We start from the raw sequence: 13,309 nt of genomic DNA, 5'->3' as shown, positions 1-13,309 counted from the left end.
GGAGCATTTCCACAGACTCTCTTTGTCTTTGTGCATATTGACTTTTGTTTTTGTTTTTTTAACTCCACACAACTCCAGAGAAAGAAAAAAATAGAAATCTTTTTAGACAAAAGAAAAACCCCTACTCTTTTGGCAGGATTTTCAAACTCAGAGTGTATTATCGGGACCAACTGAGGAATACATTGACCAACGTCTATAGTTACTGTTGATTACCAGAAGAGAGCCATCCATTTTCTTGTGAAGTACTGTTATTTTAAACAGCAGAGTTGGAATCAGAACTGTTTCTGAACTGAAAGTAGAGCATTAAAGAGATTCTTTTTTTTTCTGGTTTTGATATTTTCAAATTAGTCTATTTTTAATTATTAATATTAAATGATAATGAAAAATGTGCTTGTTGTGTGATGCACATTGCTAAGTACTACATATATTAGCTCATAAAATCTTCACAACTTATGAGTTGTATGTATTGCCTGAATTACTATGTATTTTTCATATCAGGAAATTGAAGTTTAGAAAGTTTAGATAATTGGTCCAAAAGTCACAAAATTAGTGAGTCATGGAATCGGGATTTAAACTAAGTTTTATATGACTTCAGAGCTCCCCTCCTCTCCTTTCTATATTATTTTTGATTTAATTCTGTATTCATAGTAGTTAAAAAGTGAGGGTTCGTTTCTGTTTTGCTTTTCAGAGCATTATTGTCAGACATATTTTTAATAAGATATTTCCTATGTCTTTGGAGGCAGAAGGTTCAGACGTAGGTGCTTTCACTTAGGATTGAATTTGGAATCAAAAAAAGAGAGAAAATGTCTTTTGGTGGTCACACAAGATAAACCCGGTGGTTAAGAGCTTTGAATGCTGTTTAATTATGCCTGCTGCTTTGATGAGACCAGTCACTACTCTTTATGTTTTTCCATTTCTCGTGAATGGGGATAATCTGCATTATTTTGAGATTTAACCGAGTTATTGCATGGAAAGCTCAACTTGTGTGTTAGTTACTTCAGAAAATTGCTTGGGGAGATTTTATGATCTTGTTATTATGTTGTTTGGGGAATGGGTGGGTAACATGATACCATTTTTTAAATAGTATTGTTATTCTGTTTAGAAAGCAAGCAAACTTTAAGTCCAGTATTATTGTTTTTACTTACTAATGCTTCTATAAACCAAAGGAGTGGTTGTCTTTGTATCCTCATAAAAGCAGTCACTCATGATCAATTTTAAATGACCACTTATAACAATAAGTGTATCTCATAATGCTTTTCCTGTTGTACTTTTGGAACTGGCACATTTGATCTCTGTTCATCCCTACATGATACTCTGAAGATGACTAGACAGAGCCTTTAAAGTTATGTCAGGCCACAAAGGGAGATTACAAAATGAGGAGAAACTTCAAGGTCCTCTCTAAATGTTCTACAGATTAATAAATTGAAGTCATTGTTATAATTTCATCTGATAAAGGCTAAACAAGAAATAGTAAGAACCTGAAGTAGAATCTGAGTCTTCTAATTTGAGTCTTGTACCTTCTTCTAGTCTAAGATTTGGAAAAGAAGTTAGGTATGCATTTTAAAGTGAATGGTTTGTAATAAACCACCAGTGAGTTTGTCTTGTCCCCTTTCTCTTTGTGGAATAATAACATCATCCAGCCTGGCATGGTGGCATGTACCTGTAGTCCCAGCTACTTGGGAGGCTGAGGTGGGATAATCACCTGAACCCAGGAATTCCAGGTAGTAGTGAGCTAAAATTGTGCCACTGCACTCTGGTTTGGGTGACAGAGCAAGCCCCCTCACTAAAAAAACCAAAACGACCAATAATAATAATAATATCTTATTTTGACTAATCCCTAGATTTCTTTCCCAAAGGGAATCTCTGTTGTAGTGGGCATATTTTCATCAAATGTGTACATTTTTTTCTTTTAGACTGTAGAATATATAATCACTATTAGCCTTTTATGCAAAGTGTAGTATTTATATCTACAAGTAAAAAATCCAGCATCCAAATCTGAAATGTGAAATAATTAGATTTTCTATATGTTGTTTTTGAGAGAGATCAAATCGACATATTGGCAGCAAAAATTAATCACCCAAGTCAACTTTCAGGGTTGTCAAAGGGTCAATTCAGATTCAGCTACACGTGTTACACTGGTTTCCACATGATTTCTGGCTCTGATGATTGACGTTCCTAATGGAATCTAAGGACCTTTAAGGTGCCAAATTGCCCTCCGAATTATCAAAGAAATCTACTGGTTAAACACGTGTATGCCCATTCTTGTCCCATCAAGGATTTGAGTTTGCTGGTTTGCTTTTTTTAAGGATGAGACGTAATTTTCCTGGTTTTTCTTTTTAAATTGGGTCATCTGTACATGGCATATAGTGAATCAGTTATTCATAATACTAAGTTATCCAAGATATCCTTGCCTACATGCTCTCTAAGTAAAAGGAACTGACAGGAGCTCTGTGGATGCTACCTGACAGATCATGGAGCTCTGCCTTTGTATAATTATAGCAATGTTTGCTGAAGATTGTTCTATTTATCTTCTCTTGTAATTATGCACTATACAGAGTCACCCCTCACACACCGGGAGAATGTGAAGAAAACAAAGCCAATGACTATAAATTTAAATTTTTTTCATGGTCACCTAATTTTTATTTGCAATTCAGTTTTAGTTAGGTTATTTTAGAAGAATGCAAAACCTTCTTATCCTTCATACAAGATTACCAACTACCATTTTTACTTTCATCGTCCTTTGTCCTTTATCTTTTCAAGCATACTATTGTTTAACAGTTGTTTGTGTAGGATACGAGCCTTGCATGCCAACTTTGATGTGGCAGAATGAATCATGTTACCATTGATCTCAGCCTGAACAGAATAGCCATCTTCAAATAGGAAGAAGTTTCTAGCTTCAGGTTGTTTTAGCACTGCGTGCCTCGCCTCGCCTGCCGTGTAAAGTCAGTTGCCTCACTCCAAACAACCCTGTATTAATATGCACAACATGACCATTTTCAGTGGAAGGTTATTAGAATGCTAGTTTGTATCCTCTAGTGAATGAAATGATGTGTGATTATGAAGTCATCAGGCATGGACCAGTAAGACTCCAGAGAGCCTGCCCCCTCCGAGGTCCTCAGGGTGCCATTGATTGGTGGCCATGTGTTTGTGCCCGATAGACTGTGAAATGGTGTGTTGCTACACGGCTGTGTTGCACCTGCGCCCCACCGAGGTGATTGATTGGTTTGGTCATGTGGAATGTTCCCATCTGGTCTGCAGTAATGTGTTTTTTTTGTTGTTGGTTTTTTTTTTTTTTTTTTTCCATCTGTGAATTGCAAGTGCTGGCTGAATAGTTACAGCAAACAGTTTCAGAAGCCAAATAATCCTTTTCGTTAAGAACAAATAGGGATATGAAGGAGTTTGTTTTTGCGTACCTTGCCTTTAGGTAGTCATTCTCCATCAGGTTCCTACTGCTTCTGTCTAGGATGTTATGTACTTTTCTCTTTTTACCTATTTTTACCTCCTCTTCATACTAGATTACACTTTCTGTATTTCTAATTTGTGCAAGTTTAAAGCAAAATCTGTTCTTTTTTGCTATTTGTTGTTTTGATACGCCACTCGAAGTGATTTGCAATTTTTTAAAAGATAGTTTCTGTGATCATAATTGGATTATCAGAGTACTGATGTATTTTTAAGCTTTCATTTAACCTCACAAGAGTGGTGGTTTATTTATTGAAAACTACTGATGTTGCAGTTTAAATGTCAAGAAATTATTTATTAGGTTCTTTTTTTAAAAGATTCTATAGTTATATTGGGCGGTCTTGTTTGATATTTCTTAATCTTAGTCCTTTTTCATAATTGATCTATTCATTCCACCTAATGACTAATTACATATCAGAGCACATCATCAGCCACATTCATCATAGTAGAATGTAATAATCAATGACATTTCAACAAAGGAAAAAATAAATATGCAAATAAGGCCTCATTAACATTTGCATGAGTTGTTTGAATAATCACGTTGCTGACAAGGCTGTAATTAACAGAAATTGATGCTGAGTTCAGTATTTGATAGTGTGTTTTCTCAGCGTTTTATTGTTGTCACTGCGGGGGCTGAAATGAAGTTCTGCTCTACTTGTACCTTGACTGGAATTTGATGTGCAGGGCTGTGCCAGGTACCAAAAGCTTCTGGGAGCCCTTGATTCATCTGTGACCTACACTTAATGCATATAAAGATACTTTATTTAAATTACCTTATTTTTTTTAACGAAGCACCGTTAGATTTTAAATTATGAGAAAATTGTAGAAAGAAAACAAACATGAAAATTCAAATCATTCATTATTTTGCCAGAAATGGCGTATATGAATCAGATACAATTAAGACTTCAAGATTTAGATTTGCTCATACCATGGAAAATTGATGTCATTAATTTTTTTTCTCTCTCTCTCTTAAATCTGGCCCAGTGGATCACTGTCAAGAGGTTGGAGCTTACTGTAATTGAAAACCACTTGCTTAGGGAAAAAAAATCTAATTATGAAATGTACAGTTTGAGGGTTTTTGTGTGTGTTTTTTTTAATAGCTATGCACCGCCACATTCCTCCTCCTTTTCCTGTACTGTTTCCTGTTTTTGTCATGGATATTAACTGAAATGCACTAAACACAATAAAGCTGTTTATGTCAGTTTTTTGGATGACTGCAAGTGCTGATTATAACAAGTTTAAGGAATTTCCTTTGTTGAATGTGTACCCGTGCCATATGGCTCCACATGGAACATTAACTTGACAGGGATAATGGATTGTGGTATATGGAGACAATTTTGCCTGCAGCTTTACTATAACTCATTCTGGTTGGGGATCATAGGTTTATAGTATGGGATGCAGCAAACATCCAGATGGATTTACTTTACATAAAAGAGTTGCATTTATTTTTATTTCCTTCCTGTAATTGGTAAAATAACTTTTTTTAAAAAAAAATCAAAATATTAAAAAGTAAACGAAGGAAAATTGTTAAAATGAAAACATGGATTCTGAGCCCTTTTTTTGGTAAAATGCTATGAAAGAGACTATTTTTGTATATTTAGCACATTAAAGGCATGGTATATATAAGCTGATACTGCTTTTGTCTTTACAGTAGTATCCAAAATGAATTTTCCTCTCAAGATTAGAAATTGTCTGTGTCAACCTTACAGATGTTTCAGGTTTGTAGACATAAATGATCAAGCAGTGTCAATTATGAAATTATTTTAGTAATGCTTATTAAATAGTAGCCTTCTCAGAGATGAATTTGATTTGTAAGATTTGAGATAGAAAACCTTTTTTAAAAAGCATCCAGTTTTTCTTTAACTGCAGTATATCACATGTAATAGAAGAAAAGGTTTGTTATTTTGCCAAGCAGTAATAAAGTTGCTGACTGTTGGCTTCTTGGTTTTATATGTATCCCTGTGAAAGTTACTCTTAATTTATCTGGTGGAAATAAGAAAACTAAAAGCCACTTTGGCAAAATGATCAGTGTAACGAAAGGCTAGTTACCTAGAATGCTTAAATACATTTTTGTTAAGAACTGACATCTATTCTAGCTCTGTTAGAGGGGAAAAAAATCTGGAATTTTTTTTCATGCTATGAGCTTGTAATGCCAAAAAAAAAAAAAAAAACTAGCTGACTTGGTTATTTTCACTTTCTTTTTAAATAATTTAGATCTTCTTTTATCTTCTACTCTGTATTTAGGTGGAATATAGAGCTGATGTCATCAGTTAAATAATGTGGAAATCTATAATTTATCTAAATAAAATCATCGATCTATAATATTGATCTACAGTGTCCTTGATACGTTAGGTAATGTGCTGTCTCTGAGCACAGTAGATAAAGACAGCTATTCCTTGCAGCTTCTAAACACTAAAAATTGCTGACATCTTTGCAAGTTTATTTTGAGTACCTGGGACATACACAGAAGTCAAAGGCCAAGCTTTTTAACCATCTTTGCTGTGTCAAAAAACACTGGAAGTGGGAAGGAAACTAGGCTGGGAAGCCATGTGGAACACCATGCTTTTTTTTTTTTTTTTTTTTTTGCTCTTGAGAGACATTTGCTCTTTATTCCTCTTATGAAGTCACAGTGGCCTATCATAACCATGAATTAAATGTTTGAACATAAAAACAATAATTCCCATGACTTAAGTCACAGCTTTTAACAGATCAACGTATATTTCTTATTTCTACATTCCAAGGTATGAAAAATAGCTGTCAGTTTCTAGTGTGTTATTTCACACTAATACGTGTAAAGGAAATATGTGAAGTTTCCCTCAAAGAAACAATAAAATTTTCAGAGACATCAAAATAAGTATTTTAGATTTGAAGATCCCTTTTCCTCCATTTTGTAATATATGTTTTCTTTTTTTGAGGCAAAGTCTCACTCTCACTGAGGCTAGAGTGCAGTGTTGCTATCATGCCTCATGGCAGCCTCTACATCCCAAGCTCAAGTGATCCTCGCACCTAAGCCTCCTGAGTAGCTGGGACTACCACACTGAGCTAATTTTTATAGAAACAGAATTCCCATGTCACCCAGGCTGGTCTTGAACTCCTAGGCTCAAGTCATCTGCCTCTGTTGTCCTCCCAATATGCTGGAATCACAGACAATAGACAATAGCCACTGCTCCTGGCAGTGCTTTTTTTTTTTTTTTTTTTTTTTTTGAGATGGAGTCTTGCTCTGTCGCCCAAGCTGGAGTGCAGTGGCACGATCTCGGCTCACTGCAAGCTCCTCCTCCAGGGTTCACGCCGTTTTCCTGCTTCAGCCTCCCGAGTAGCTGGGACTACAGGCGCCCACACCAGCTAATTTTTTGTATTTTTAGTAGAGATGGGATTTCACCTTGTTAGCCAGGACGGTCTTGATCTCCTAACTTCGTGATCCACCCGCCTCCGCCTCCCAAAGTGCTGAGATTACAGGCGTGTGCCACTGCGCCCGGCCCTGGCAGTGTTTCTTAATGTGATACCCAGCATTGCTTATAAATAAAGCACATTTTCCCCCATGTATTTTAAATACTGTAATTTACAAAGGATATGTTAATGAATAATGAAATTTTTTTCCACTTTGGTTAAAGCTTGACACAGGTATAAAGGGCTTATATTATATTGAAAAATATCTATGATATTCAAACAATATTTTAGGAGTTACTCATCTAAATTGCCTAAAATATTATTTCTAAAAGTATTGTGGATTACCTGAGAATGTAGGAAGAATTGTAGGGTTTAATACATTTTAACTATTGGTATTTGGTTGTGATGGCATTGCTTCCATAATACAGTGACTCTGCAACTGCTATCTAGATTTGTTTCACTTGTGGAGTGTAATAATTTGCAAATGTTTTGTTTATTTTTATATTGGCAGAGATTATAATTCTGAGGTACTATGCTTATAAGAAAGACTTAATTTAAAGAATATTAGGTCGGGCATGGTGGCTCATGCCTGTAATCCCAGCACTTTGAGAGGCCGAGGCTGGCAGATCACGAGATCATGAGTTCGAGACCAGCCTGGCCAACCAGGTGAAACCCTGTCTCTACTAAAAACACAAAAATTAGCTGGGCGTGGTAGCAGCTACCTGTAATCCCAGCTACTCCAGAGGCTGAGACAGGAGAATCATTTGAACCTGGGAGGTGGAGTATGCCGTGAGCCAAGATTGCACCATTGTGCACTCTACCCTGGCTGAGAGTGAGACTCCATCTCAAAAGAAAAAAAAATAGAGTATTACCACAAGTTCTACTTACTCTTCTCTTTTCAGTGGCCCATCCTTAAGCCAGTTCTCTCCTTGGTAGAGAACAAAGACAGGCAAAAGAGAAGAATTTCCAGTTTTTCCATTTTACTTTTACTTGTTAATATCACTGATGGCTAAATATTTCATGAAATTAAACTTTGATGCTCATGTCTAAAATGACACTTCAGCATTAACTAAATATTTCTGTTTTTCATGTTTTTTCAATTAACACTGCTTCTCTACAGCTGAGCCTGGGTTTCAGTGTTGAAATCAGATCTTGGAAGAAGCTTTCTCTAAGATTGGAATGTACCTTATCTTAAAGCCTTCTTCTGTTACCCTGTTAACCATTCCTGGCTTAAAACCTTCAGAAGTCATGGGATGTGGGTTTGCTTGGGGAGTCTGCTGCCTCCAGTGGAAATTTAGGCAACTGCTATGGCTATTCCAGACAAGTACTTTACAGATAATCAGATCTGTTTCCTATCTAACCATAGGAAAAATGTAAAGCTTAGATGGGTAATTCATATATTCCACTTTATAAGCCATTCTAGCAGCCAGTTGTAGGAAGACGGTAGCTGTTTGTTTTCAAAATGACTTATTCTCAAAAGAGTTCATTTGGGGACAGTTAAAATAAGGCAACAGGCAGAAAGAGGTAGAGCTAGAAGAGGCCTAACTATGTTTATTGGGGTTAATGGATAAAAAGCAAATGACCAGGTATTTTCATTATAAACCATTATATAGTCATTTCTTTTTTAAGCACATGCTACCAATTGATGTTTCCAGTTAAATGAAGAGTTTTGCTGTTACTAAATGATCAGAATTTCAGGTTTAGAATATTGTAACTAGTATTTCTGAAATTGAGAAAAATTTAAGTGAATATATGATTATATTAACCAGTAGCTGAGACCATTTACTTATTTCAGTTGAAAACTTGAGCTAAAATTAAGTTTTGTACATAATTCCAGTTCCAGAAAGGACCTTGAGAGGTCCTCTAGATAAGATCATATTTAGACTGTCCTAAACACATTAGTCTGTAATTTAGACAAAATTAATCTCAGTCAGTCTCAGTCTGTTTTTCTCTCTCCCTTCTCACCTCTCCTTGACTTCTCTTTTTCTAGTTACTCTTCCTTCTCCAATATCCTTTCCTCTTGCTCTCGTAATCTCGTAATCTCTGTCCCCTTACTTTTCTCTGCTTTAAAATTTCTTACTCGGGTGTACCACAAGAATGATGGTCTTTTATAATCCATTTTATGGCTATTAATTACATACACTAAATTTTCAAAGCAAAGACTTAATGTTCTATTGTATAGATGTTTCAGAAATTGTCATACATACAACTAAATTTCAGCTGCCTGTTGCTATCCATCCCTAAAGAGTTTAAGGGTGTTAGCAGTGATTCTGATAATTGGAAGCAGAAGATAGATTCTCTAGACTATGCAAACTTTAGTGAATCTTAGCCCTTTTCCCTGGAAAAATTAATAGTATCACTCATTACATAGGGCTTTGCTCCTGCATAACTAAACCTCCAGGGAGATCTTCCAGGTTCCTAGCCATCACCTTTATTTGCAAACACTAAAAAATCTCTAATATTTACTTCTTTAAACCAAAAAAAAAGTTAGAGCATTATAGCTGTGGCCTGCACTCATAGAAAAAGTATGCTTGCACTAATGTTTAGGGGCTAGGAATATTTAAGCATTTGCTATGACACTCAAGAAAAAAGTAATAGTACCAAAAAAGCTTTATGTTTTCATTCTTTAATTTCCATAATCTCCCTATAGAAGATCGGGAAATTACAGTAAGCCAAAAAAGGAGACAGTAAACTTCATTCACTCACAGTCCTGTAATTCAGTCATTATCAGTATTAACACTTGGAGTATAGTAGATGCCCTCTTTCCCACAGGAATCAGACAGGCAATTTGCCATTTAATTAACAATAGTTTATTCCTCAAAAAATCAAACATAATTACCATGTGATCCAGCAATATTACTTCCAGGTACATACCCAAAAGAATTGAAAGCCGGATCTTAAAGAGACATTTGTACACCTATGTTCATATCAGCATTATTCCCAGGTAACCAAAAGATGGAAGTAACCAAATATCTGTTGATGGATGAATGGATAAACAAAATGTGGTATATGCATACAACAGAATATTATTGAGCCTTAAAAAGAAAGGAAATTCTGACACATACTATAACATAGATAGGTCTTGATAATGTCCTAATTGAATGAGTATCCTAAGTGAAATAAACCAGTCATAAAAAGACAAATACTTCATGATTCCATTTCTGTGAAGTACCTAGAGTAGTCAGATTCATAAAGACAGGTTATTGGGATCAGAAAGAACCTTAAAAGGTTCATCATCCAACAACTCTTGAGTATTTTAATCTCCTTTTAGTCAACAAATATTTATAGATCATGTGCTAAGTGCCAGATATTATACTAAGGACTGGGGAAATAAAGGAAACAAATTTGATAAGGTTCCTGCATTCATAGATCTAAGGCCTAATAGTAAAGCCTTCCATCACTTAGGGCCTGCTGATTACAAAGTGCCATTTAATATTACAGATAGCATTTATTTAAGTATTTATTTGGGACACATAGTGGGCTAAGCTTTTGTGTATATTTATGCATTAAATTCAAATTCTATGAGATACAAACAAAATTTTTTATTTTATATTTGAGGAAACTGATGCTGAGGTAATTGGTTGGCACAGGATTGAACAATTTACATTTGCTGCAAACCCAGGTCTATCTGACTCTGCAATTTGATTTTAACCAGTATATTATGACCTCTGACCTCAAGTTTAGTACTTCCCTTTCTTTGCCTTTTTGCATGCCTTTACAACTCTGTTAAGGTATTGTCCAATCTGTGCTTTGAACATCTCTAATAATGTAATTCTCTCTCTCAAGGTACTTATCTAATCTTTGTGGATATCTCTGGTAGGTCTTTATGATGTGTTTTTAAAAATTCAGTCTCTCTAGAATTTTCCCACTTTGGTCTCAGGTATGTTTTGAGGATCACACCAAACAATAACAACCAGCCCTTCAGACATTTAAATCAGGCTATCACCTTATTTCTCCAGAAATACTTCTCCACTAGTATGAAATCCTGTGATTTCAAATGTATTTATTTTCTTAGTCACTATCCGTGAACAAGTTTTAGATTGCTTGTATTGTTCTTACTCTGGCCCCAGATAGTTATGCATTTCCTCCGGGTGTGGAGAAATGACAGCAAACACTCTTCAATGAAAGTGGTAAAAGCAGACATTAACTAACCATTCCCCACTCACTGTTTGATGGATGGATTGATTGATTGATTGAGATGGGGTTTCACTCTTGTTGCCCAGACTGGAGTGCAGTGTCACGATTTCGGCTCACCACAACCTCTGCCTCCCAGGTTCAAGTAATTCTCCTGCCTCAGCCTCGCGAGTAGCTGGGATTACAGGCATGCTCCACCACGCCCGGTTAATTTTGAATTTTTAGTAGAGATGGGATTTCTCCATGTTGGTCAGGCTGGTCTCAAACTCCCGACCTCAGGTGATCTGCCCACCTTGCCCTCCCAAAGTGCTGGGATTACAGGCATGAGCCACTGCGCCCAGCCCACTCGCTGTTGTTTTTAATTAAATTAGCAATTATTTCACTGGAAATAGCTGAAAAATTTGCAACTTAGTAAAGAACTATCTTTTCCTTTTAAATTATGTGGACCTTATAATTCTGCATTCAAGTATCAGAAATCAGTCAGCCTAGGCACATCTCCCTTAATTTGCAGTGGCGGGTCACAGAGGGGCAGTTGCTATAGGTAGGTAGGAACAGGAAGATTAGATAGATTGTGGAAAGGTTAGGCAAAAATTTAGGAAGTCTTGGTTGAAGAGTATTTCAAGCTTGAATGACACAAAGGGAAAAAGCACAAACTGGAGGAAGAGTTTGGGTGTTTAATAGTTCTAGGGAGAAAGGATATAGCTACATTACTTGGTTTTGTGCAGCACTCTCTTTGAAGCCAGTAATCACAGCAAAAACAAGAGGAGGTGAGATAAAAGCCTCTGTGCAGAAGAGCATGGATGTGAATTGATTATATCAGGATTTACTCATACTTTTATAGATAGATAGATAGATAGATAGATAAAGACAGATATAACCGTGTTGTGTGTGTATGTGTATGTATATGTATATGTGTATGTATATGTATATGTATATGTATATACAGATTCCCTCAGCTGTATTCACTCAACCTGAGAGTAGCAAAACCCCAGTATCAGTATATCAGTGTCCTTCTCTAGTGTCCAGATCTTGGTTTCAGCATACCGTTCTCCACCAGAAGGAACCAGGGCTTCTTGGAGAAATGACTGATTGTAGGGCTGAGGCAGGGAGAGTACAAGATGAGCCCGGAGCAGCATTTTGTTATTCTGGAAAGGAAGGATGTGCTCAAAGAATGATGACGAATTGTTAGAAGGTTACAAAAGCCAGGATAAAGGGGCTCCCATTGGCCAAATCTGTACATTTCAAACAACAAAATAAATAGTGATAGTAATAGGTTTATAATTCTTTGTATAAAGTAGGAAACTATGAGTCTATGCCAATATGTAAATTGTGCTGATAAATGAATAAAGTTTTATGAGAAATAGGATTTTTACCTAGTCTCAAAATACCTTCTCACAAAATGCTTGTCAACTATAGTGGGAAAAGATAACTTTTCAGTTGAGGAGCCTTGGCAGACACCACCTTAATGAAGTGGTCGATTCAACATCAATAATGGGATAATTCAGATTCATGTGCCACCTAACAAGGTGCATTGAGAACACAGCATCATTTCTGTGTTACTCTTTCCAATCTAATCTTAAGGAAATACCATGCAAAATAAATTGAGGGACATTCTAAGCTACAGTATCAAGGATGTGAAAGTCAAGAAAGTTAAAGAAAAAGAATAAGACTAGCATTTGATAACACAATGTGACCACACTCAATAAATTAATTGTAAGTTTTAAAATAACTAAAAGTATATTTGGACTGATTGTATGTAACACAAAATATAAATGCTTGAGGTGATGGATACCCGATTTACCCTGACATTATTATTATGCATTGTCTACCTGTACCAAAATATCTTATATACCCCATAAATATATACACCTATTATGTACCCCCCACACCCCACCAAAAAAAAAAAAGAAGTAAAGCGCCAGCAGAGCAAGATGGCCAAATAGGAACAGGTCCAGTCTCCAACTCCCAGCTCGAGCGACACAGAAGACCAGTGATTTCTGCATTTTCAACTGAGGTACTGGGTTCATCTCACTAGGGAGTGCCAGACAATCGGTGCTGGTCAGCTGCTGCAGCCCGACCAGCGAGACCTGAAGCAGGGCGAGGCATTGCCTCACCTGGGAAGCGCAAGGAGAAGGGAATCCCTTTTCCTAGCCAGGGGAACTGAGACACACAACGCCTGGAAAATCGGGTAACTCCCACCCCAATACTGCGCTTTAAGCAAACGGGCACACCAGGAGATTATATCCCATACCTGGCCGGGAGGGTCCCACGCCCACGGAGCCTCCCTCGTTGCTAGCACAGCAGTCTGTGATCTAACCGCAAGGCAGCA

The 13,309-nt window shown here is 36.5% G+C and overlaps 1 protein-coding gene across 5 annotated transcripts in view; it reads left to right on the top strand.

The window, feature by feature from the left end:
• TCF12 (transcription factor 12) overlaps positions 1 to 13,309 on the top strand; it is a 389,423-nt gene that overhangs the window by 219,880 nt on the left and 156,234 nt on the right. The window lies entirely within an intron of this gene.

This window comes from Colobus angolensis, unplaced genomic scaffold (genome assembly GCF_000951035.1).
Source record: "Colobus angolensis palliatus isolate OR3802 unplaced genomic scaffold, Cang.pa_1.0 Scaffold19, whole genome shotgun sequence".
Classification (NCBI taxonomy): Eukaryota; Metazoa; Chordata; class Mammalia; order Primates; family Cercopithecidae; genus Colobus; species Colobus angolensis.
This window is presented reverse-complemented; position numbering and strand designations above follow the sequence as displayed.